Source organism: Mobula hypostoma, chromosome 5, assembly GCF_963921235.1.
Source record: "Mobula hypostoma chromosome 5, sMobHyp1.1, whole genome shotgun sequence".
In the NCBI taxonomy this organism is placed as follows: domain Eukaryota; kingdom Metazoa; phylum Chordata; class Chondrichthyes; order Myliobatiformes; family Myliobatidae; genus Mobula; species Mobula hypostoma.
Window position 1 is genome coordinate 130,403,698 of NC_086101.1, and position 24,428 is coordinate 130,428,125.

Consider the following 24,428-nt stretch of genomic DNA (forward strand, 5'->3'; position numbering starts at 1 on the left):
AAGGTAGCTTATGTTATTCCATTGATTAAAATGGGTAGCAAGGACCAGCAAGGAATGGATGGCAAGTGTTACCAGTAGTGGGGTTACGAGAGGGAATTCTGAGGGACAGGATCTATAAGCATTTGGATAGACAGAATCTGAAGAGGAGGAGTTAGCAATGGGAAGCTTTGTGCATGGGAAGTTCTGCTTGCCAAATTTATAAATAATTTTTGAAGAGGTGACCAAAAATCTAGATGAGAATAGGGCAGCGGATGTCGTCTATTTGGACTACAGCAAGGCTTCTGATGAAGACCCTCATGGTAGGTTGGCCTGGAAGGTTTGGTCCTATGGAATTCAGTGAGAGCTAGCTAGATGGATTCAAAATCGGCTCAGAGGTAGGAAGCAGAGAGTGGTGGTTGAAGTTTGTTTCTTGCATTGGAAGCTGATGACTAGTGTTGTGCCACAGGGGTCAGTGTTAGGACCCTTAATGACAATATTCAAGGCTTGATCAATAAGTCTGTGGATGACACAGAGTTGGGAGGTTACTGTAGATTACAATCAGTTAGTGAAGTGGGTGGAGTGGCAAATGCATTTCAATACAGATAAGTGTGAGGTGATGTATTTTGGAAAGTCAATCCAAAGTAGGATTTGTACTATGAACAGTAGAACACAAGGGAACGCAGGGTCTTAGGAGTCCAAGTGCATAATTCATTGAAAGTGGAAGCACAGGTAGACATAATGGTGAAAAAGGCCAGAAGCGTCACCAGCAGTGAACAGTCTTGAGTCCTGCTAAAGGATCTGGGCATGGAACGTCAACTGTACTCCTTTTCCATAGATGCTACTTGACCTGTTGAGTTCCTCCAGCGTTCTGTGTGTGTTGCTTGGATTTCTCTTGTTTGAGAAGTGTTACCAGAATGTATATCAATGTTTCCTGGCCAAACACTGTTTGAAACCTGGTAAAACAAGAAATGTTTGAAATGCAAGTTTGTCACGGCCGAATGAGATGGGGAACAAGATGATTTATCATATCGCATGAGCATTTAAGAAAGGCTTACTGAAAGGTCAATGCCAAAGTGAAGTTTATAGTCACATGCAGAAGTATATGTATGCACAGATCTACTCCTTAAACCTAAACATCCATCTTGCAAAGCCTTGAACCGAGAGTGCTCACCTCACCCTAGTTTTCATGTCCTTTTGTATTCTTGGCCCGGCTGAATTCTGTCATTCCCTCAGCCCTATTGTTCTGTGCATCCTCAATCTCCTCCAACTCACCACAAGTTGCTTCCTTTCCAAGTGCTGGCTAATTTGTTGTGTGTTTGTGGCATTTTTTTGGCTTCATTATTACCTGCACTGTTTGAGTTCTGTTGACCCTTAGTTTAAGTTCCTTTAACCACACTCTGGCCCAGGATTCAAGATACCATTACTTGGTCTTCAAGTATCTTCAGTAGTTCTCAGCAAATGAGAGACACATTACTGTATGAACTATTACTTGCCTTGATGGCCACACTGTCCCAAACCGTGCAAGATCCGGTGAAGACTGAGGTCCTGACCGTTCATGAATCTTAACTGAAACCTTGGACAGGACGACAATGAAGATAGGACGCGGTGTAATCCTTTAAACATTGTTCTATTTGCAACACAAGTATGCTCCTTTTGCAATATGAACCGCGATGTTTTACATCTGCAGCTTTGCAGATTAACACCGGGACTTCACTTTACTTTCTGCCCTGCGCCCCAGTGTTACACCGCACCACCACCCCAGACCGAGGGAGATTTTGTCCCTTGGTAAAACCGCTTTGAGTCTTCCTCTTCCCTTTTGCGCTCCACGTGCTTCCTGGAGTAGATAACGACACATAAACAAGAGTCCACAGCGAAAGCAGGACGTCTGACCGATAGTAACCTCGAGATTTTGATCAGCTGTAGAGGAGCTACTGGAGGTTAAAAAAAAAGTCTCTTGTACTTTTAACAGAGAGAGGCTCACGCGCAAGGGAGATCGCACAACCGGCAGACTTTCGTATACATTCACAGGGATTTTTCACTGGAAATGAAACGCGATTGACAACAAACCAGAGGAGAAAGGTTAGAGATTCTGCAATTTATCGATTAAGTTGGTTTTCTTTAAATATAATGTTGATGCAGCTCCCTTGGTTAAAAAGAGAATGTGAATGTTTTGTTTCTTGGTATCACAGCGAGTTCGAGTCGGAATAAACATTCCTCTTCGGGTTGAAATTAATGCAAAGGATTTTGTTGTTTCCATCTGTGGATTAAACTTTGCAATAAAAAGTGTTAGAAAGGAAATCTATTTTTGTTTTGAACTGTTACCGATCTCTACATATTCTTGCGCTCTCATCACTTAGAACTGGTTATAGGCATCCTGTTTCATCGTTAAGTGTGGGAATTTTCATTTTAATTTTAGTTGGTCGGGATTACTTGCTGCAGTCCCGGTTAATGGTATGATTTTGCATGTCTATTTCTATATAATTATTTTTAAATTTCTTTCAAAAAGAGACATATTGAACATAGGAGCCGGGTTGGCTTTGGTGTGGAAATGGTTTGGTCAGCTCGCTGTTTGTTTCTAAGTTGGGTGTGGAAATTGGGGCAGAGAAACCAGGAATCTTATGTGGAAAAAGTAAACCCGGACCCAAGTGCCTCGTGCCGAATTGCAAAGAGGAGGCTGTAAAACGTAAACAAAAGATTTTAATCCGTTTCCCCTACTTTGTTCTATTCCCTTTGCAATATATATTCCCGATTTTTTGGGGAGTGCGAGTGGTGCAAGACTTAGTGTAAAAAAAACACGGGCTGAACATATATGTGAGCGGGTTGCTGGGGTTGAAGATCTTTGAAAGTGTGTGGTTATTATGTAGAGGGCAGTATCTTTCTATATCTTTCACCATATCTTGAAGCAGAGTCAACAGCCTATATCTTAGTAATTTAACCCTTTCGCAGGTTTAGCTGGTTGCACAGACCCTAAATGAGTTCCGAGAACATAAACTGGGTTGTTTCCGGTCATTTTTTATATTGCTATTCTTGTTGCTTGTCGTCTAGATTGCAAGAGAAAGGTGGGGAGTCTGTAGGTGACATTATTGAAACTCTGCATTTCTGATCCCGGTCTTATCAGTGCCTACATCACTTTGCTCCCTCTTCTTGGGACCTGAGCAACCATATGGGAAAATTCTCGGTGATTCTTTTCTCACCTTTAACCAATTCATAAAGTATCTAAAAGTAGCATTAAAAACTGTGGTTCTGTCAATTGAAGTGAGGTGAAGTGAATTGAAGTGAAGTCATATTCGCTTTTAAATTGCAGTCCTTGTATTAATTGTCTAATATTATAATTTTAATAATTTATTAGATACTTGGATTCAAAGACAAAATATATGTTTTTACATCTTGATGCGCTTATTTAAAGCAAAGTCGCACAGTATTTAAAGCAAAGTCACAAAGTCCCAATGAGAGAACAAATCACCTTTGAAGCAACCAAAATGCCGATTGAAGACAAAAAAAATCACAAAGTTATTAAGCAAGGTTATGTATTTATAAAACACCATTCCTAACTTCCATTATAGATAGTAATTAGAGAAAAATTTCCCTTGTTCCTTTTGTACTATCAGAAATGAGAGAATTACTTTTACTGAGACCATTTCTGGTAGATGAAAAGAAATCCAAACGCTGGTAAAAGACGTTCCAGGGCAACATCTGGTAAGCTATCGGAATAAGATAAAAATTCTTAATCAGTAATTTCAGCTGACTCAGTTACTAGTAATGCTGTTTCCAGTCAAAGATGACAAAGTTGATGGAGTTTAATTTGAAAGTGATGCTACATTTTAGGGCAGGGTTTCCCATTCTGATGTCTATGGACCCCTTTTTTAATGGCATTGGTCCATGGCATCAGAAAGATTGGAAGCCCCTGCTTTAGGATATTACCCTGGTTTCTCAAATAAATATGGGCTACTAGCTTCTAAATTTAATAGCTCACTGCTTACAAGGACTGTTGCCGTAGATTAGAAGGGGGTTTATGAATTCAGTTCAAGTTCATGGTCGTCATAGGCATATGTAAAAATTAGCTTTCTTTTACCACAGCAAGGCCATTTCAAATATGACAGATATAAGTTACCCTCAACTTAAATTAACATAGTTTATACATAATATAATTTTAAAATAAGCAATAAACATTAAGAGATAAAAGCATAATTACCCTTTGAAAAGCATATCAAAGCTACAGTAGCTAGATTTCAGTTATAAAATTGTTAGACTATTAAAGAATAATTTCTGATAGTACTACACCAGCATTAAAACAGGGTGGGTGCAGTTAAAGTGATGGTACAAAATGGACAACAAGAAAAGGTTGTTAGAGGTCCACAACATGGCTTCTTAAAAATATCATATTATGCATTTATGCAATATATTTGCGGACTTTCATCACCAGGCTCCAGAACTGCAACTACCCCTCAACAATTGGGCTCATGAACCACTGGGGTAACTTCACCCAACTTCATTTGCCCCATCACTAAACTGTTCCCACAAACTATGAACTAAATTTCAAGGACTCCTCATCTCATGTTCTCAGTATTTATTGTTTATTTATTATTAATTTTTTTGTATGTGCAGTTTGTTGTCTTTTGCACACTGGTTGTCCGTCCTGTTGGGTGCGGTCTTTCATTGATTCTATTATGGTTCTTGGATTTACTGAGTAAGGCTGCAAATAAACAAATTTCAGGGTTGTATATGGTGATGTATATGTACTTCAATAACAAATTTACTTTGAACTTTGAATCTTAAGATTGGTTGATGATTGCCATAGACTTAGTGCTGCAAAGGCCATGTTTCCTTGCTGTGTCATAAGGGAGGCATTGGTGGCAGACCCAAATGCAAGACACAGACACTGAAGTACTAGCATCAGGACAGGACTAGAGACTAGAGTTAGGGACGTGACTGGATGCAGACTAGGAGCTGGGACAAGAGCACAGACTTGGGCTAGGACATTGGCTAGGCAAACGGGACCAGGACAAGGAACTGGGAACTAGGAGCCTGGGCTTGGATCCGAGCCGGAGACTGGACAAGGACCCAGAACCTGGGTCTTGACTTGGGCTCGGACCCCAGAACGAGGCGGGGACATGACATGGCTACAGGGCTGGATATGCCTTGGGCTTCTCGAGGCAAGGACTGGATGAGGCTTGGGCCCCTCAAGGCGAGGATATGATTCTGAGCCAGAGACTGGACAAGGACCCAGAACCTGGGCCTTGACTCGGGCTTGGATTCCGGAACTAGGCAAAGACATGACGTGGTCTTGGGAGACAGGAACCTCGGGACACAAAGCTGGAAGCCTTGACTTGGTCAAGGGAGAGACAAGGAACACAGAGCCTTGGTCTAGAGCACAGGAACAGAGCCTTGGATTTCAGAGACAGGAACATAAAACACAGAGCCGGGACCCTTCCTTGGGAACGGGATGTAGGGCCGGGACTCATACAGAGAATGCTGAACATGACAAGATGGTTCCCAACACTGGGGCGCAGCAAACAGCCAGACCTACCTAGCAAAGGCCTGGACACAGAGACAGTTCCAAACACTAGGTAGCAGCAAATAGCTGGATCTACCTAGTGAAGGTGTGGACACAGAGACAATTCCCAACACTAGGTAGTGGCAAACAGCTGGGCCTACCTAGTGAAGGCGTGGACACAGACAGCTCCCAACTCAAAGTAGCAGCAAGGCTTCAAAAGGAAGGGGAAGGGAGAGGAAGGGAAGGGAACCATCCAGCCTCAGGGTAACAGGAAAGACAGCCTGGCTTACCCAATGGAGGCAAGGAGAGGAAGGGACAGATCCAACTGCAGGGTAACAGCAAAGACAGCCCAACTTACCCCACAGAGGCAAGGACAGGATGCTGACAGGAACCAGTAACCACACTCAAACCCAGGGCTACTTATATTCCCAGCCTCAAGATGAGCATCAGGTGCCTATGATTAAGCCCAATGGAAAAAAGGGACAGCCGAAAGACCTGGAGTCCGGAGTCCATGGACCGGAACGTGGACTTCACAGACCGGACCATGACATGCTGTATATCTTTGACTCTGTGACTGATATCTTGGAATGTTGAAGAGCCTTCAAAGTTTATAGTAATAGGTGAGATAGGGAGTAGTGAGGTAGTAGCTGACTAAAATGTGAACAAATTTAAGCAACACACACAAAATGCTGGAGGAAATCAGCAGGCAAAGCAGCCTGCTGAACTTTTCCCACAGCCTATGAACTCAATTTCAAGGACCCTTCACCCATCTCATGTTCTCGATGTTTTGGGCTGAGGCCCTTCATCAATCCTGATGAAGATTCTCCACCTGAAATATGGAATTTTTATTCTTTTCTGTAGATGCTGTCTGGCCTGCTGAGTTTTTCCAGTGTTTGTGTGTGTGTGTGTGTTGCTTGGATTTCCAGCGTCTGCAAATTTTCTTGTATTTATTGAACAAATTTATGTTCGAAGAACTGACAATTGGATGCAGTCAAGTTTAACGAGATTGCATAATAGAATACTAGTCATGAATCCACTAAAATAATTGAATCTGGTGGCAGTAAAACCATGGATAAGGTTTTCAGGAGAACATGAGTTGAGGCAAAAGCCTGAAACAATATCGACAACGTATAATGTTGAGGGTTAATGTAGTGTATCTGCACACCAGGTGTGTAATTTGTCTGCTAAGTAAGAAAGAGCCCTAGTTTTGATAAACCATGAGTATTTTTTGGTGCACAAATTTTGCAGAGAAGCCACAGCAGAAACAAATAAAGGATCTGCTGCAGGGTCTTGGGCTGAAATGTTGACTGTACTCTTTTCCACAGATGCTGCCTATCCTGCTGTGTTCCTCCAGCATTTTGCATGTGTTGCTCGGATTTCCAGCATCTGCATATTTTCTCCTGTTTGTAAAAGACTAGGGTGGTGTAGAAGTTGCAATGCAAAATTAAAGAACCTTAGTCTGTTTGTAAAGCCCATGTGAGGCTTGGAATTCAAAGTTTGATTTTGATCCATACACATAATGTATTATGTAGGGGTTGGGACAAAAATTACAGAAAAGTACTTTGTATTGGTGCTTGGTATTAGTAGATCTTGGGACAATGTCAATCAATCATGCAAAATGTAGGAGAAACTGTGTCTGTGTGGACAGACTATTACAATTAGGTAGTTTACAGAAAATGAGGCATCATGAATATCTGCCAAGGAAGCCTAATCGCAAGGGGATTTGTACTTGCACAAGAAGTTTACAACACTGGGAATCAGTTTACAGATTGTGTGATGAGTATAGATTTGTTGCAAAAGTACAAAATGGAGCTGAGTGATTTCCTTGTTGTGGCTAGTATTGCAGTGTATAGAAAAGATACATGTATTGTTTGGGTATGTTGCTCATGGTCACAGTTTATTTGTCTTAGTGAACTGGATAGGAATTTCCCCGAATAATACTGTCTTTGCCTTGCCCTAAGATTCTTTTATCTATTCTTCACCTTTCTCAGTAGATTACATGTTTCTTTTGGCCAAAGAGAACATCGAGGACATGATAATTAGGCATGCTGTATTATTTGTGCCTCCCTTCATTTCGGACCAGCAGTTTTCTGTTCAATGTTTAATGTATTATTAGGTGTATATAAGATTTTACAGTCAGGTAGGAGAATCCCTTTCTTTGTTCCAATAAGATATTTGATATGTAACTGTGGATTAAACATACCATGGTGTATGTTGAATAGTTATTTGGGAACAATTTTTTTAAAAAGTGACATCTTGCTTACTTGCTTTTCGAATGTAAATGAGTTCAATTGATGACACTTCATTCCTGAGTTATTCTCAGAAAAAAAAAGGGTGGATGTTGTATAATGCTTTTCGTAAATCAAGGATGTCCCAAGTGTTAAATAATAATCTGTACCAGTTACATTCTTCTTTGATAGGTAGTGTAACATCACATTAGAATTTTACATTAACAAGCTGTTAGACTCTCATGTCCCACGATCCTCTCATATCCATTTTGCCAATCAGCTGTCCAGCTCTTGGCTCCATCCCTCCCCCTCCTGTCTTCTCCTATCATTTTGGATCTCCTCCTCCCCCTCCCACTTTCAAATCTCTTACTAACTCTTCCTTCATTTAGTCCTGACGAAGGGTCTCGGCCTGAAACATCGACTGTACCTCTTCCTAAAGATGCTGCCTGGCCTGCTGCGTTCACCAGCAACTTTGATGTGTGAGACTCTGTTCTTTACCATGTCCGGAGGCAAATGCCTCTGACACAGCAGGACTCCATTAGTGCTTTGCTGGAGTTTCAACCCAAGTTTCTGTCTCTATGTTCCTAAAGTAAGTCTTGAACCCTCAATTTGACAATTCATATGAGGATATTTTGACTTGCAGAGCCACAGTCATGATTCTTTTTATCTTGGAACAGGATGTGGGCCTCACTGGCATGTGCTTTCTTGGCAACTGGATGGGTTGTTGGGCAGTTAAGAATTTGCCTCATCACAGCGTTTCTGAACAACAGACTCCTTCCCTAAAGGCCAATAATGAACTGTGTGAGATGTTTTATCTGCTAGTGTGGTAGCTTCATGAGCGCTAGCATAGAAATTAATTTATTTTATTTATTCTGGATTGTTAAAATTATTTCATTTTAGGTTTTTCAGCTGCTATGCTAGAATTTGAAGCTGTATCTGGTTCATTTCTCACCATTTCAGGGTTAGTAAACTAGCAGTGCCCCTACTGTAGCAATGTTCCCTAAAGAAACAGAGATAGTACTTAAACATTGTGAATTGGCTTTTGGCTTATTGGTATCATTCTGACTATTGGACAAAATCTGAATCGTTTGAGCTGATATTTGGATTACTCTGGATGACTGGAGTGTTGGCTGCCATAATGGTTTGGCATTCAACTAGATGGTCACATCTAGATGGCAGAACCATTGACTCATTGGTAGTACTTGCGCCTTTTGGTGGGAGTTAGAGTTGGGGTTGTGGAGTTCAGGATCCAACAGTGTAGGTGAAACAGAACTGGATGAACATCTGCTGGTGGTAAATTATGGGGTATGTGTGTTTATGAGAGGGAATCTACTTCCCCTTCTGTGTCCATTTTTAAATGGTGGAATGGAGTTTAGTATACCTCACCTATATGTCAACACTGAGAGACTGTACAAATTGGGTTAAGAGCCCCATGTGGGATGTGGGGAACTCTGAAGAAGAAGGAAACAGATGGTCCAACTTAATGATTCAGAGAAGGAGATTTCGTGATTTTGATGTCACATCAATGAGGCTAATGAAATTAAATCAGAATTTTGTGCTTTGTACCAAGATAGTCAATGTCTGAGCACATTAATGCCTTTGAGGCACTTGACTAGAACAGAATCTCTTGATTTTCTGAAGCTTTTTCGATTACTTTCCTTCAGTCGTTCGTAAGAAAGGTTGTATGTTCTTCCCGTGAGCACATGGGTTTCCTCTCGGTGCTCCAGTTGGTAGGTTAATTGGTCATTGTAAATTGTCTTGAGATTAGGTTAGGGTTAAATAAGTCAGTGGTCCCCAACCTCCGGGCTGCGGACTGATACATTGCCGCAGAGAATGCAGCGGTGCAGCGGTGGCCGGAATGCACCCAGCACATCTTTAAAGAAAAAGCCGAAGTAAACAAGCTAATTAATTAGGTGCCACCTGGCATGTAAATGTCGGCCCAGATCAGAGGCGATTGCCGATTGTATCGCCTCTGGTCTGGGCCGACATTTGCATGCTGGGTGGCACCTAATTAATTAGCTTGTTTATTTCGGCTTTTTACTTAAGATGTGCTGGGTGCATCCTGGCTACCGCTGCACCCCGCATGCTTCACGGCAATGTATCGGTCCATGGCCCGGAGGTTGGGGACCACGGAGATAAGTGAGTAGTTGCCAGTGTTCATCATGTACCGCTTGGGAAGGAAATGACTCAGTCCATCAAATATACACTGACTTTCAAAACAATCCCATCAGTCCCATTCCCCCACTTACCTCCCTGCAACATATTTCTCTCTCATATGCTCATTAACACCTCTGCCCCTCCCCAGTTCTCTTAATGTCCACCCACACACTATAGCCAATGAACCCACCTCACAGCACTTCTTTGGGATGTGGAATGAAACTGGAGTCCTCAGCTGAAATCCACACAGTGACAGGGAGAATGTGCAAACTCTAACTTGGAGCATCAGAGGTGAAGATCTAACCAGGGCTATTTAGAACTGTGAGTCACTTTCTCTGCTGCAATGATACTCTACCAATTAGTACACTGAATTTGTTGACTCAAGACAATATTTTCAATATACACATTATTACGTTGAATCGTTTTCTCTGTAAAGGGACCAATTTTAATACAGTGTCTTTTCTCGTCTTTGCTACAGCCCTAAATTTTTCCAATCTGTCAATAACTTTTTTTTGGAATTTGGTTGTTCTCATTATTGGAGGCAAAGCAATGGCCTGCAAAATTCAGTGTTAGTTGCTTGATAATTAAATTTAATCTGATTTTTATGATGTTGGTCAAGGATATAAAATGGACCTACTCTATATCTCTTCCACACTTCCCTCGAACCTCATAAAGCATCAATAAGCACTGTCAGCCCGTGATCTGCGGATGAACAGCGCACAAGTTTTCAAAAGTGGCAGGTGAGTTGAGAAGGCTGTTCAAAAATGTCACATCATGTTAGCCTCAGAGAATAATGGTGTACAAAAACATGGAGGCTATGCCTGGAACTGCACACAGTACTCCATTTGAGACCGAATATGTTCAGTTCCAGGCAGTGTCAAAGTTTAGACATAATGCAGAGTAGATTCACCAGAATGATATTAGGGTTTAGTTATGTGTAGAGGCTGGAGAAGCCTGAATTGTCTTTAGGCCTGGGAAGAAGATTGAGAAGGAATTTAGCAGAAATGCTCAAAACTGTGAAGGGCATTATGTATTCTCAGAGAAACTGGTTACACCTGCAGATGGGTTGATAATTGAAGAACACAGATAATTGGTAAAAAAAAACAACTAAGAAGGGAAGAAGAACCTTTTTAAGGCAAATTTTTTTATGAGATAGAATGGTAGAAAGAAGAGTAACTTACCAAAGGGAATTGGATTGAAAAATGAAATTAAAGGTCCTTTGGGAAAGAGTGATGGGAGATGGATAAATTGGGTAAAGATGGCATGATGTGGTGAGTGGCTTCCACTGTGCCATCACATTCTGTGGTTCAATAACCACCTGAATTAACAGGTAGCAAGTGGTTGATGTACAGTACCTTACACGGATGACAATGCCTCTCGTAATGTAGTGCCTCCTCATTATAAATGAGAATTTAGCTTGCTCTACATATGCAAGTCAACTAGTTTAGTGAAGATATAAACTGGACTCTTGGACAGTAGTTTAATACAATACACAGAGTTTTAGTAGGACCTCCATTGATCAGGGTTGACTATGGGTGTTGTGGCACAGCTGTCTTCATAGGCCAGGGCAGTACAATATGGAGTGCGAGCTGTTACCCATGCAGCAGACTGCCCCTCTCCATGCGGCTCATAAATCCAAAGGAACAGGAGAGACTGATACAGTCTGGCATTGGCTGTGTTGCAGGAGCTGCCAGGTCGAGCAGATGGGACTTGTCAGACATGGTTGGCAGCTCACCTAGGAGAAGGAAAACTCTGATCTCAAACCTCCACTGCCTTGTGTCTATACCCGCTCATGGGGATGGCTTTGGGAGTAACTAATTGCCCATTACTCTGCTGGCATTTAAGGCAACAGTGAAGGTCCTCTGCCTCTGTCTGGAGGTCTAGTAGAGCATGCTTTGTCAGGTCTCTAACCTTTGACCTGTTTGGCATGGGTGACCCTACCAGGAGCCAAAGCACAAGGCCGTGACTCCAGCCAGCAAAGCTCTCCAGGTCATTAAGGTATGCATGCCTCCAAACCATGACAAGGTTGTGGTCCTCTTCGAGGTTCAGAAGTAAACCCTGAGGGAAAATCCATCACTGGAATCTCTAAGGCAGTCCTACAATAGTTAAGAGATATATATTATGTTATTATAGAGAAACATATTTGGTTGTGAAATGAGTTGCTGAGACAGAAAGCAGATGGGGCTAATGGATTTCTGAGTGTACTGGTTACATTGCAAAGAAGGGAAGATAATTTAATGACTTCTGCATGCATACATGCTTGTGTCAATAATTTATTTTTATTTTAATCCTCTACCCTTTGTGAATCCCTGATACCTGGTTAGTTGATGTGAAGCTGAATGGTACAGCACAATCATTTCAGATCGCTTTACATTGTGACCCATGTAAGTAGACTTTAACTTGCATGTGATAACTGAGCAACCGTGAGAGATAATTACACAATCAAAACTTGATAACACCATTCGTTTGCCAAAAAAAATTAGTGCTTAGATTGGTACTTTTGATCTACTGCAATGAAAAAAAGACCTGACATGTTTGCGAACCATCGTCCCGTGACCTTCTTCCCCATTCATCCTGACACTTCCATGGATCAAGACCTCAATTTTAGGCATCATTTAAAAAAAAATCAAGCAATCTTTAGGAATGTGGTAGATTGTATAAATTTGTTGAAAATTAACAGAACCAATTGAGAGACATTTTAGAATGGGGGCTGAACCTTTAAGTGAAGTGCTGGGCTCACATGCAATACTTGATCCAAAGCAAGAGAATGAAAGAGGTTCAATCAATAGAATTCTGTGCCTGTTTGCTTGTCCCTAACTGTATCTATTTTTCCACAGAGGTTATGAACCATGATGAAGTAAGGTTGACCTATTAAAGTAGAATCTGAATAAAACTCGGGAGACCAGCATCTTATAGTTACAACAGTTTATTGCACACCCTCTTGCAGGAGTTTGAGACCCAGTTGTCAAAGGGAAGGCACATAAGTACTGCCACCATCCGACAAGTGGGCCCACTTAGTCAGGTTACTGCCGTATATTTATACACAGTAAGCCCCATTCATTACTGCTGCAAGATGTTATTAGAACTGGTTCTCCCACCAAGTCTGTTGGTGCAAAACTTAATTACTTAGATAAGAGAGTCCACTAAATCAAGGCTTAATGACAGATGGATGTGCTATCCAGTCCTTATCAGTTATTCCCCTTTGCTAGGCCCTGACTTAATTACAAATGGATGTTCATTCCTGTCCTTATCGGTGAGTCCTCCTCCCCCTACTGAAACGAGGGTATAATGTACAATGTTATCAAATTTTCAATGTCTCTCTGCAAACCAGGGAGAACTGGTAATGAGCCTGTCTTAGCTAACTGCTGAAGATTGAGTTTACTTCAGTTCAAAAATTCCATTTCCTATTCAGTCCCAATTATTCTTTTAGCCAGAGGTTACATAGGTTCAAAATGATTTTTTTTTATATCCTCAATTCCTCAGACCTGCTTTTATACATCACTGATAATATTGTAGGATACTTACAGTAAATTAGATTTTTTGAAGTATTATCCTCTCCATAATAGCATAATAGCCCTGTAAGGAGCTTCCTGATCCTGTCCTCCCTGTGAGTGCATAGGTTTCCTGCAGGCAGTCCGGTTTCCTCCCACAGTGCAAAGACGCACTGGTTAGTAATTTAATTGGTCATTGTAAACTGTCCTGTAATTAGGCTAGGGTTAAATGGGTGGGCAGCTGGGTGGTGTGGCTGGTTGGGCCGGAAGGGCCTGTTCTGCACTGTATCACTCTATAAATAAAATAATTGATTCAGTCATGTTGGTTGAGGGATAAATATTAACCACGACACAATGAAGTTCCCTGGCTCTCTTGTGAACTGTGAATGACATTCTTTTAAAATCATAGAACCATGGAATTATCATTGACATGGAGACTTGTTGCCTCATTACCTCAATGCCTGCTCCTAGTAGAGTAATGCCATCATTATAATCCCACCTCTGTAATGCTATAACCCTGCATGTTACTTTGAGTGATAAATCCAATTCTTTCTGAAATCTGTTTGAATCTGTCTCAACCATCTGTATGTCCCTAAGCAGAGTTAAGAAGAAGAAGAAGAAGAAGAAGAAGAAGAAGGATATCTTTATTGTCATTGTTGTGGAGCAATGAAACACAGTTTAGCAGCTCAACACTTTGCAGCATGACAAAGAATATATACATAAAATAAACTCTAAAACCTCAGGAGTGCCGTCCAAAATTAATAATATATGGATTGGGGGTGGGGGGGGTAGGACTATTGCACACCTGCCATTCCTGGAAGTGTGATGCATTTAGCTACCGCCGTCTTAGGAGGGGGCAGAAAAAGGGAAGAGGGTGTTATACAATTCACTGCCTGTGGGTAGAAGCTGTTAAGGAGTCTCTTTGTTTTTGTCCTTAATGCTCTGTATCTCTTCCCAGGAGGTAGAGGGGAAAACAGGTGATGTCCAGGATGAGTGGGATCCTTTGAAATACAAGTAGCCTTCTTTTGAAGTCTGCCAGTATAAATGTCTCTGAAGGAGGGTAATGTTGTGCCAATAACCCACTCTGCTACCCTCACCACCCGCTGCAAGTCCTTCCTGTTCTGTTCTGTGCAGCTGGCAAACCACACTGCACAGCAATACATCAGGAGGCTCTCTATAGTTGTCCGATAGAAGTTGATCAGCAGGTGATGAGGGAGGAGAGCGTACTTTAGCTTCCTTAGGAAGTAGACCCTCTGTTGGGCCTTCTCCACCTGATAAGAGATATGGGCAGTCCAGGTGAGGTCAGCTGAGATGTGGACGCCGAGGAACTTGAAACTCTCTACTCTCTCCACCTCTTTCCCGTATATGTGCAGAGCAGAGTGCTCGATGCGCTTTGATTTCCTGAAGTCTACTATCAGCTGCTTGGTTTTTGTGATGTTCAAGTCCAGGTTATTATGACAACACCAATCTGTCAAATGCTGTACCTCCTCCCTATAAGCTGTCTCAGGCTGTCTCATCACAGTCTGATATGATACCTATTAGGGTCGTATCGTCAGCAAATTTGACAATGGTGTTGGTGGAGTGAATGGTAGAGCAGTCATGGGTGAAAAGAGAATAGAGGATGGGGCTGAGAACACACCCCTGTGGTGTACCGGTGTTCAGGATGAGAGCAGATGATGTGTGTTCTCCCATCCTGACACTTTGGGGTCTGTTACTCAGAAAATCCCGTATCCATGAGCACAGTGAACTGCCAAGGCCCAGGTTGCTCAATTTACATTCAAGGCAAAAAGGAATTTCCTTCTCCATTATCTTTTTCACTAAACTTTGAAACTTTCCTTCAGCTCCCTAGACCATGTACAAATGGAAACATCTCTCTGTTCAGAAGTGATTTTGCCTCAATGCAGAAATTCAGCTGAGTAATCTGCATTCTGCACGTGACATAATTTCACCGTCAGGCATGCCACGACTCATGTCATAAATTGCTCAGTGCTTCTTTTGTCCAGGATCTAGTTCCCTGTGGCTCTGCGTGATATCCCATCACCACTCCTTCTCTTCCTTTTTGGAACAGTAAGGACTGAATGAGCCCACACAGTTCTGGGAATGCCTGTCGTCAGGCGCACTCGGAGGAACTATGTTTTCACAGGGTAGCATCAGTCTTTAACCCATCCAAGAGGACAGAAGGAGTGTCATTTTAAAATCTTATCCAAGACCACACTTCTGAAAGTGCAGCACCTTATAAGGCTAGTACTGTATTCCTAGAACATTGGTCTTTGACAGTGTTTCTGGACTAATTTACTGCCTGCAATAGGCACACCTACATGGGAAATTGTTGGCCCACTGTCATCATTTCATTGGACATAAAATCAGGTATTGCAGGTCAGAGACACATCTGACCGAATTCTTTCAGCATCTGTTAGAAGAATTACTTTTAACCTACCAGTGACAGTGTTTATAAAAGGCAGGGATCATGATTAAAATTGACTTGCTTCAGCGATTTAATTAATAATCTCAAATTATTTACACTGTTAATGATAAAACCTACAAAACTGATTGTGGCGTAACTGAAAATACAGAATGCAGACGTCCTCCTCTTCTAACCTTAAAAATAAATGTAGGTACTGGAAAGACAAAATAAAAATAGAAAGTGTGTGAGGATACTCAGAAGCTGAGATGGAGAAACAGAAATAAAGATTCTGAAAGGAGTTTAACTTGAAACAGTAACTGTTTCTCTACTCTCTACACAGCTGTCTGAACTGATGAGTATTTTCAACATTTTCTGTTTTTCATTTTCTCCTCCACATAATTTGGTTAATTAAGTCTTATAACATTTTAGCAGTACATTTTTAAAGTGGAACCTTTAGATCTTAGAATGAATTAAAAATTAATGACAGTACAATGGCTAACTAGCTAATCTATAAGGGCAATTTTAATTGAATAGCTTTTAACTAAACAAGTTATTTGAACACTTTATCTGACTTAAGCAAAACTTCATTACCCATTATACCAGTCAGAATTTTTTTTAAGTCTCAATTTTTATTGAGACATTTTTTTATTGTTCAATTAAAAGTTTGGCTATATTGAGCTTGAAGAGATGTTATCTTCATACAAGAATATATCAACATATTTTTCATAATTAAACTGCTAAATTAGGGTCTCTTTAAAGATGATTTTTGCTCCAATGTTCTAGCACTGAATTACCGAAGAGCTGGTTAGCCAATTTGAGTTTTGATTTTTCAAAGCATGGCACCCTAATATGATAAATAGCAAAACATTTTTATCTCATATAGTGATGTTTTTATAATGAATACATTAATATGTTCCTGTTACTTTTTGTAAGGAGTTAGGGTAGTAGAGTAATTTAATAGTTAGTGTCATGCTTTCCAGCACCAGTGATGGGAAGATCAGGGTTCATTTCCTGCTGCTGTCTGTAAGGAGTCTGTTAGTTCTCCCCATGACCATGTGTGTTCCTCTGTTGCTCTGGTTTCCTCTCACATTCCAAAGAATTACCTGTACAGGTTAGGGTTAGTAGGTTGTAGGCATGCCATGTTGGTGCTGGAAGCATGGTGAAACTTGAAGGATGCCCTAGCACATTCAGTTAACGCAAACAATGCATTTCACAGTATGTTTTGATACACGTGTGACAAATAGAGCTAATTTTTAAAGATCTTTGGAAATGGCTCTTGGTCTCTTTATGTGTCCAGAGGGACAAAAGAAAACTCTTCTGATGAGACAGTTCACTGAACGTAGATGTGGTCTATTCCTGCATTTCTCAACCTTTATTCCATCACTAACAGCCTCCTCACAATGAACCTTTAAGAAAACAGGAAACAGTCTCCACCTTTTTAAAAAAAATTTTTAAAAAACTACAGACCAGAGGTTCCAGTACATAAACAAGGTCTTCCTGTGTTTTCCTGGTGGGTTTAAAATGGTTGTGCAATTTTATTTTATGACCAAACTGCACTGCAGTGATCAAATATTACAGTGTGGCTTAAAGAATAATTCCCAGTTTTCGTTAATGTAACTTTTTAACTGTTATTTTAAAAGAAAGTGTCATAAATTTAATAAAAATGGACAGGAAACGTCCATATAGTCCCATACCGCAGCTCCACCATTTCATACTGCTGCACATCTCCAGTTTTAGGTCAGTACATGCTTTGATCCATATTCCTTTGAATAAATTTCTTAACATCCCATTAAGAAAGCTGTTATATATGAGTAAGCCAGAGTACAATTTGTATAAATAATGAAAATATGAAGTTTATTGTTCTCCCAGAAACGTCTCTGATTCTTATTATCTTTAGAGCCATTTGAGTTTGAAATTGGCACTGAGTCATTAGGTGCATACTATTGTTGGAACTGAATTAATCCATTTGGTCTTTCAAGATTGTTGCAACTTTCATTGAAGCTGATCTATGAACAAAATCCCTGTAGCCATCTTGACATGTAGTTTATTAGATTGAACTAACAAGCACCCATTTACCTCAGACTTCAAATACCCAACTCAGCCAGCATTAGGAGAGCTCATGATTTTTACCACTGATGATGAATTAGTTTCTATCTTCATTCCTGAGAATGGTGTTTCCAAATTTTAAAGTAGTTTTGGAACCACTAACCAATAAAATAGTTTCTCTCAATCTGCCCATCATTTCCCTTAGTATCTGCAAATTTCTGATCTGATTGATATGGATTCTAATACTAATACAGGTCGACCTTCATTAATCCGGCACCATTGGGAGCTGAGGAGCGCCGGATTAGTGAAAATGCCGAATTACAGAAGGATCACGTTAAGCATAATCAGTGCCGGATTATCGAAAGAACCGGATTACAGGTAGTCACATTAGTGAAGGTCGACCTGTATAACGAGACCATCAACGCTGTATCTAATACCTAATGTACCTAATAAATTGGCCACTAAGTACGTTTGTGGTCTTCAATGTTTGATGTGTTGTGCGTTCAGTAATGCTCTTCTGCACACCATTGCTGTAACATGTGGTGATTTGAGTTACTTTTGCCTTCCTGTCAGTTTAAAACAGTCTGGCCATTCTCCTCTTACCCCTCTCATTAACAGGGCACTTTTACCCTCAGAACTGCTGCTCATGGTATGTTTTTGTTTCTTGAACTATTCTGTGTAACCACCAGAGACTGTTGTGCATGAAAACCCCAGGAGATCAGTAGTTTTTGTGATACTCAAACCACCCCAACTGGCACCAACAATCATTCCAGAGTCACTTAGTTCACATTTCTTCCCGATTGTGATGTTTGGTCCGAACAACAGCTGAAGCTATTGACGATGTCTGCGTGCTTTCATGCATTGAGTATCTGCCACATGATTGGCTGATTAGATATTTGCATTAACAAGCAGGTTTACAGGTGTACTTAATACAGATGGCCACTAAGCATATTATCCTTCATAATTTAACTTTTGGAGCCCAGATGTGACTGACAATATGTGCCACCTAAACCATAGTGCCCTAAATGTTTTCCAGAAGAGCTGTTACCATGGAGTTGTGTAACAGCAGCACAACGTCAATCTTGGTGGTTTATTTTTGTTGTCAGTTTTCAGCCAAATTGATATGTATCCTTATGATCCTTTCAAAATGGTATAATTAAACATAAACCTGTTTGCAGTTAATATTGTGGACTCCTTCCCAAAATAAAAGTCAGTGTCCAAATGCATGGCAGAGGTGTTGCTTTGGTATGTTATGTAGGACTAGATGTTAATGTCCCTTATTTGCACTCCTGAGACCTGCTGCCTAGACTCGGTGGGGTGGCCAAGTGAGTAGTGGCATCTTCTGGGTTATCATGTGGGCGCCATCTTTCCTCAGTGTTTCGCTGATAGGCCCACAACATCTCTGGAGGGTTCAGCAGTGAATCCCGGTGTCCCGGGCTCACCCCCTAGATGCCTCTCACTCACTTGGGGGCCCAGATAGAATGCTTTCTCTTCCTCCAGAGCCACTGACTACCCTTTTCAGCAGTTCTGGAGAGGTCTTTGACTGCTTGTCGGTGTGTCTTCCCTCGCACTCCCAACTCCCAGAGTAGCCTTGATGTTGATGTGGCTGCAAATCCTCTGCAGCCTACTTCGACCGGTTGGACCCCTGCTTTCCAGCCACGTTGTTGCGCATCAGCTCCAAGCTCAGCATACCTCAGCTTCTTGTGCTCGTAGGCCTCCTCCACTGCATCCTCCCAGGGCACTGTCAGCTCGATGATGTAAACGAGAAGGGGTGAGGCCAACCATAGCACAAGGTCTGGTCTGAGGTTGGTTTCTGCAATTTCAGTTGGGAAGCAGAGCCTCTGGCCTAAGTCTGCCACCATCTTCCAAGCATGTACCCCGCCTAGCCGCCCGGTGTCTGGTCTCGATGTATCGAGTCTGGCTTGACCCTCACCTTCCCAGACAAATGCTGTTAATGGCCAGCGGAATGAAGGGGAAGGGAGAGCATTGACGCTCATCTGCCGACTTTCCAGCACTGCTGCAAGACACCGTAGGCACCATTGTAAGTCATTGTGAGCCATGGCCTGAAAATATCGGTCACTTGATTTCTCTAACTGATTTTAACCTCTCTTTTCATTCTTATTGTAACTGAATGTGGTTTGGGGATTTTACTCATTTCCTAAAAGGTCAAGATGGGTGATACGGTGCATTGAGCAGTAATTGAGGGGAAACTCACAGAATTGGCTGGTGGGGGAAGCCTAGAGACGGCTAGCTAATCACCCCCCTTCACCTTACCTGTGCTATTAGCAATCCATTGTCACAGCATAGTCTGATGCAAAAATACCCGATTCATGGATTGCAATAGATTATCACAATAGTGCTGTCAGCACACATTGATGGGTAACTTTGATAGGAACAGTGATAAGCACGTGATAATAAACTTACATTGTAAGCTACTGTAAGCCATAGCATATTGAAAGCAGTCAAAGTGTAGACCACTGATATTTTGCACTGTTTTCAAGCTGTTGTGATTTTTAAAGGTAAGCCACAATCTGGTCGCCTGGGCTGTGCTGATTATCCACTGCATCTCTGACAGTCAGGAAAAATGCTCTTCCTAATGAGCACTCAGCTTATGGAAGAGTATTTGCCAGTTGCTGTGGAATGGGAGGATGACCAAACTGATGTCTGCCAAAACTGAATTTGTTCTTCTGAGAACCTGCAGTATTCAGACATTGAGCTTAATGAAGTAAGACTGGCAGGGAAGGTCCAGTGCAGTTGTATTCCAGCTGCAGCAGTAGGGATAGAACTTGCAACGATGGAGCCATAGAAGCTTATCATTAACCAACAGGTGCATGGACCCCTGGTTGGGAACCCCTGCTCTTTACTATTCTTGAATCTGTTTTCTAACTGTTGAAAACATCAGCTTTTGATTTGCTGTGTGGATCTGGAGGTGAGAAAAGTGTAATATGCAGGCGATCTATGAATATAAAGTTAAGAACTTGCGTTCATAAACAATGTCACTCTTACTGCATTGATGTTGGAAGCCGCAGCCGGATTTGTCAGTGTGAGCAGATGGAGAAATGGTGGCAAACACCCGAAAGCTCACCATCACTTCTGCAAACAGAACAAAGGCCAAGTGTAATTTTGAGGAACAGCAACTCATTAGCACATCGCAACCTTTGATACTCAACATCAATAAGTAGAATCAGGTTACCACCCTGAGTGAGGATTTCATGAGCAGGGGCGTCCCAATCTCAAAGAGAAAGCTATCACCAAAATGCAGTAGATTCCATTTAATTAGGCCACAAGTTAACTGAGACAGCTGCTTATTTGGGACAACTCTTAAAGAACAAAATCTAATTGAGGAAATTGCTCGGATTATCTTTGTTTATTTGGAACAAAATGCCACTTATTTGGGCAGGAGGATGTTTCCAAACAGATACTAACTAGAGTCCGTCATGAGCACTCGTGTGGCCGTTATGCACTGTACCATGCTGAGAGTGAACCGTTTTTAAATAGCGGCAGTTGTGTGAGTTTGTGTTCAAAAAGCAGTAATTTTTGTCACTAATCGTTGGTGAGAAATATTCAGTAAGTCAATTCCGAACTGTTCTGCTCACTGTGGATTCTGCGCTGGGTTGGTGGCTGGCCCCTCCTGTGGGAGCTGTCCTTCATTTTTCGCTTTTGGGAAGAGACGAGCAGGATTGCATTCACCTGCAGCTGCTCTTGCGGGATATCAGCAACTGCCGTAGGCTGTTGTTGCAGAGACATGGCTCTAGGATAACATCAATCTACAGGCTTTGACACTTGGGTGATATTATTATCATTTCTTAGTATTATTTTTCAATGTTTCTTCTGCTATCATAATTACACGTGCTGTACATGATTGTGGTTTTGTATTTTGCACCTTGGCCCTTGTGGAGTGTTGTTACATCTGGCTGTATTCATGTGTATGGTTGAATGACGATTAAACTTCAGCTTGAACTTGAACTTGAAGGATGCCTGCATGAATTAAGCCATTTTCTTCTGCCTCTGGCCTACCACTTTGAATTTAGGAAGCAGATCACTTACAATCGAATTAATTTTCAGAAATAAATGATAGAAGCGGTACTTGGAAGCAATAGTGATACTGAAGACATCAGTGTTAATGACCACACGGTTGGTTTATGTCGTTGTCCGTTACTGGGAAATCCTTGGCATTGGCAGAACTGTGTCATCCAGTGAATGCAGGAAGGATGATATGTTTTGGCAGGACTCACAACAAACAGACGATTTTAATCATTGGTGCAACGCTGAGAGATTGTGAACTGTTGGTTGTGTCTTCTTTCAAATAGGATATTAAAGGGAGATCGCTTCTTTCCTCTTGGGTGAGTGTTTGATAGCATGGTGGTTATGTTGCTTGGCATGTAACTGGAAACTTGGACCGTTCAACACAACATAGCTAAAGGATTTAAATTTAAATAAATAAATATTTAGAATGAAAACACAACATCAGTAACCATGAAATCAAGAAAATATTATAAAATAATAACTTTGCTTTGATAATGTCTACATGTGAATGTAAATCTTTTGCATCTGAATTCTAATGTTTATAAGTAATCAGTTCTATGTAAATTCTAATGTTCAAAATTCTTTATTGTCCACCGGGTTTCATAAGGTTGTTTTAGCCAGTGGTGGTAGTAAGCTCACACTATTTTATATAGTCTTTGACAACCAAGTCCAGGTCCTGAACTTCACATATGGCTTAGCTACTAAGCCTGGCTAAACCTTTTTCTATTGACAGGGAGAAGGGACAAAAGCGAGTTACTAGCACCTTAACACCAGTCACTTCGGGCAGGTGGGGCTCATTGGTCATAGTTGGCAGCTCATCTAAGAGAAAGAAGACTCTGATCTAAAACTAACACTCTTTGCAGCTATACCCACAAATGGGGAAGGCTCTGAGAGTAAACTTCAAAGGAAAATCCAGAGCTGGAGTCCCTAAGACTATCCTGCATTAAGTTCAAAGCTGACTAGCAACTCCTGTGACGCTGCTGGTGCCAAACTATATTGGTCGCTGCCGTTCCTTTTTGATTCATCAGCTAAGTGGAGAGGGGAAGCCTGCTGCATGAGCAACAGCTTTCTCTCCATGTCATACTTTACTGGTTTGTGTATCATGTAGACATGATAACGGGGTGAGGTTTCAGGTGGAACAGGAGCTGCTTATTCCAGTGGAAACATTGCCAAAGCATAGATTTGCACAGTCAGATGCTAAAATGAAGGAATTTTGTGGCTTTCAGCATGGGTCCTGGCAATCTTCAGCATTCTTTTATATGCGATAGGATCGTACAAATTAGCAGTGATACGACGGAAGGTGGAGCGCATCCTGTTGTACTTGGCATCAGGCATTTACCAGCTGCCAAGTGGGTCTTTACTGTTGTTGAGCCAGAAACTTGCTGTAGATTTGCACCACCGTTACGTTTCTGAAAGTGATGGAAGTTATAATTACGATATACGGAGTCAGAACCGAATGTGTATGTTTGGAGAGTGCATGGATAGGTGGAGTCAGTATTGGTATTGACACTTATCAGTGCTAATTTTCTGCTTAGCATGTTTCAGCTCATATTATGGGCTGGAAATGTCTATTTTATCTCTTAATCACTTCAGGGGAAAAAAGATGGTTTTGTTTTAACTACAGCCATTGTTTGTTATACTTTAATATGGTCTGCAGTCCCTTAATTATTATCACTAGCAAAGAGATCAGAACAAACTGGAGTTTGTTTAATCTCAGTAGGGAGAGATAACTACTCATTTGAAACTTATCAGAGCCACATGTTCATGCCAGAGTCCATAGTCTAATGCAGGGGTCGGCAACCTTTCTGTCTCTGTGGGCTGGATCACATATTAATGAGCAGACGGTGGGCCAGATAAATGCCATAAAAAACTTGAAATATGGGAATTATCCATTTAAATGCATCTAGTTATGTTTTGCCTCAAATTAATGAATAATGCATACTAGAAAATCATTTGTGCTTAAGGTTGCCTACCCCTGGTCTAATGCAATTGAATGTTATTTACTGTTTATTATGCCACTGGAATTTAGGGCAGTAATGAAGGTCCTCCATCTCCTGCGGTGTTCAGGGCTTCCTTCATCATATCAGCAGCCTTCCTCTCGGTTTTCACTACTGTCAATCCTGCAAGTCCTAGGTGTAGACTCGGGAATGCCATCACACTCAGATGTAGAAGGATTCTTCATTGCTGTTTCCATACAGTTTTGTTTTACCAGTTGCGCTTGTTAGCCCTGAGCTGAACCCCTGAACCAGGAGGACTGGTGGACCAGTCTTAGTGTGGCCTCTACCCTTTGACCTATTTGGCATGGATAACACTACCAAGAGCCAAAGCATAAAGCCCTGACGCCAGCCAACATAGTTCTGCTGGTCATTGAGGCACGCAAGCTTCCAAATTATGACAAGTTTGTGGTCTTCTTGGAGGAATTGAACATTAGTGTTAAAGCAAAAGATTTCATTCAGTGTAAGTATGTCCTTTTAAAAGTACTGCCTCTCTAAATGCCTGGGTTGGTATCTGAGGTACTCCACTGGGATGTATGTGCTGCTGCTGTAACATAAATACACAATTGCAAAGTATCTGATCAATAAATTTACTGAATAGTGTGCTAT

The 24,428-nt window shown here is 41.4% G+C and overlaps 1 protein-coding gene across 2 annotated transcripts in view; it reads left to right on the plus strand.

Moving 5' to 3' along the window:
- Window positions 1–1,902: 1,902 nt before the first annotated feature.
- Window positions 1,903–24,428, plus strand: part of LOC134346993 (phospholipid-transporting ATPase ABCA1-like) — a 170,398-nt gene continuing 147,872 nt past the window's right edge. Inside the window, exon 1 of one of the 2 annotated variants that reach the window (XM_063048934.1) lies at window positions 1,903–2,058. The gene's annotated coding sequence lies outside the window, so the exon portion shown is untranslated. Of the gene's footprint in view, window positions 2,059–20,763; window positions 22,143–24,428 lie in introns of those variants that run through there. The other variant, XM_063048935.1, reaches the window with a different exon arrangement.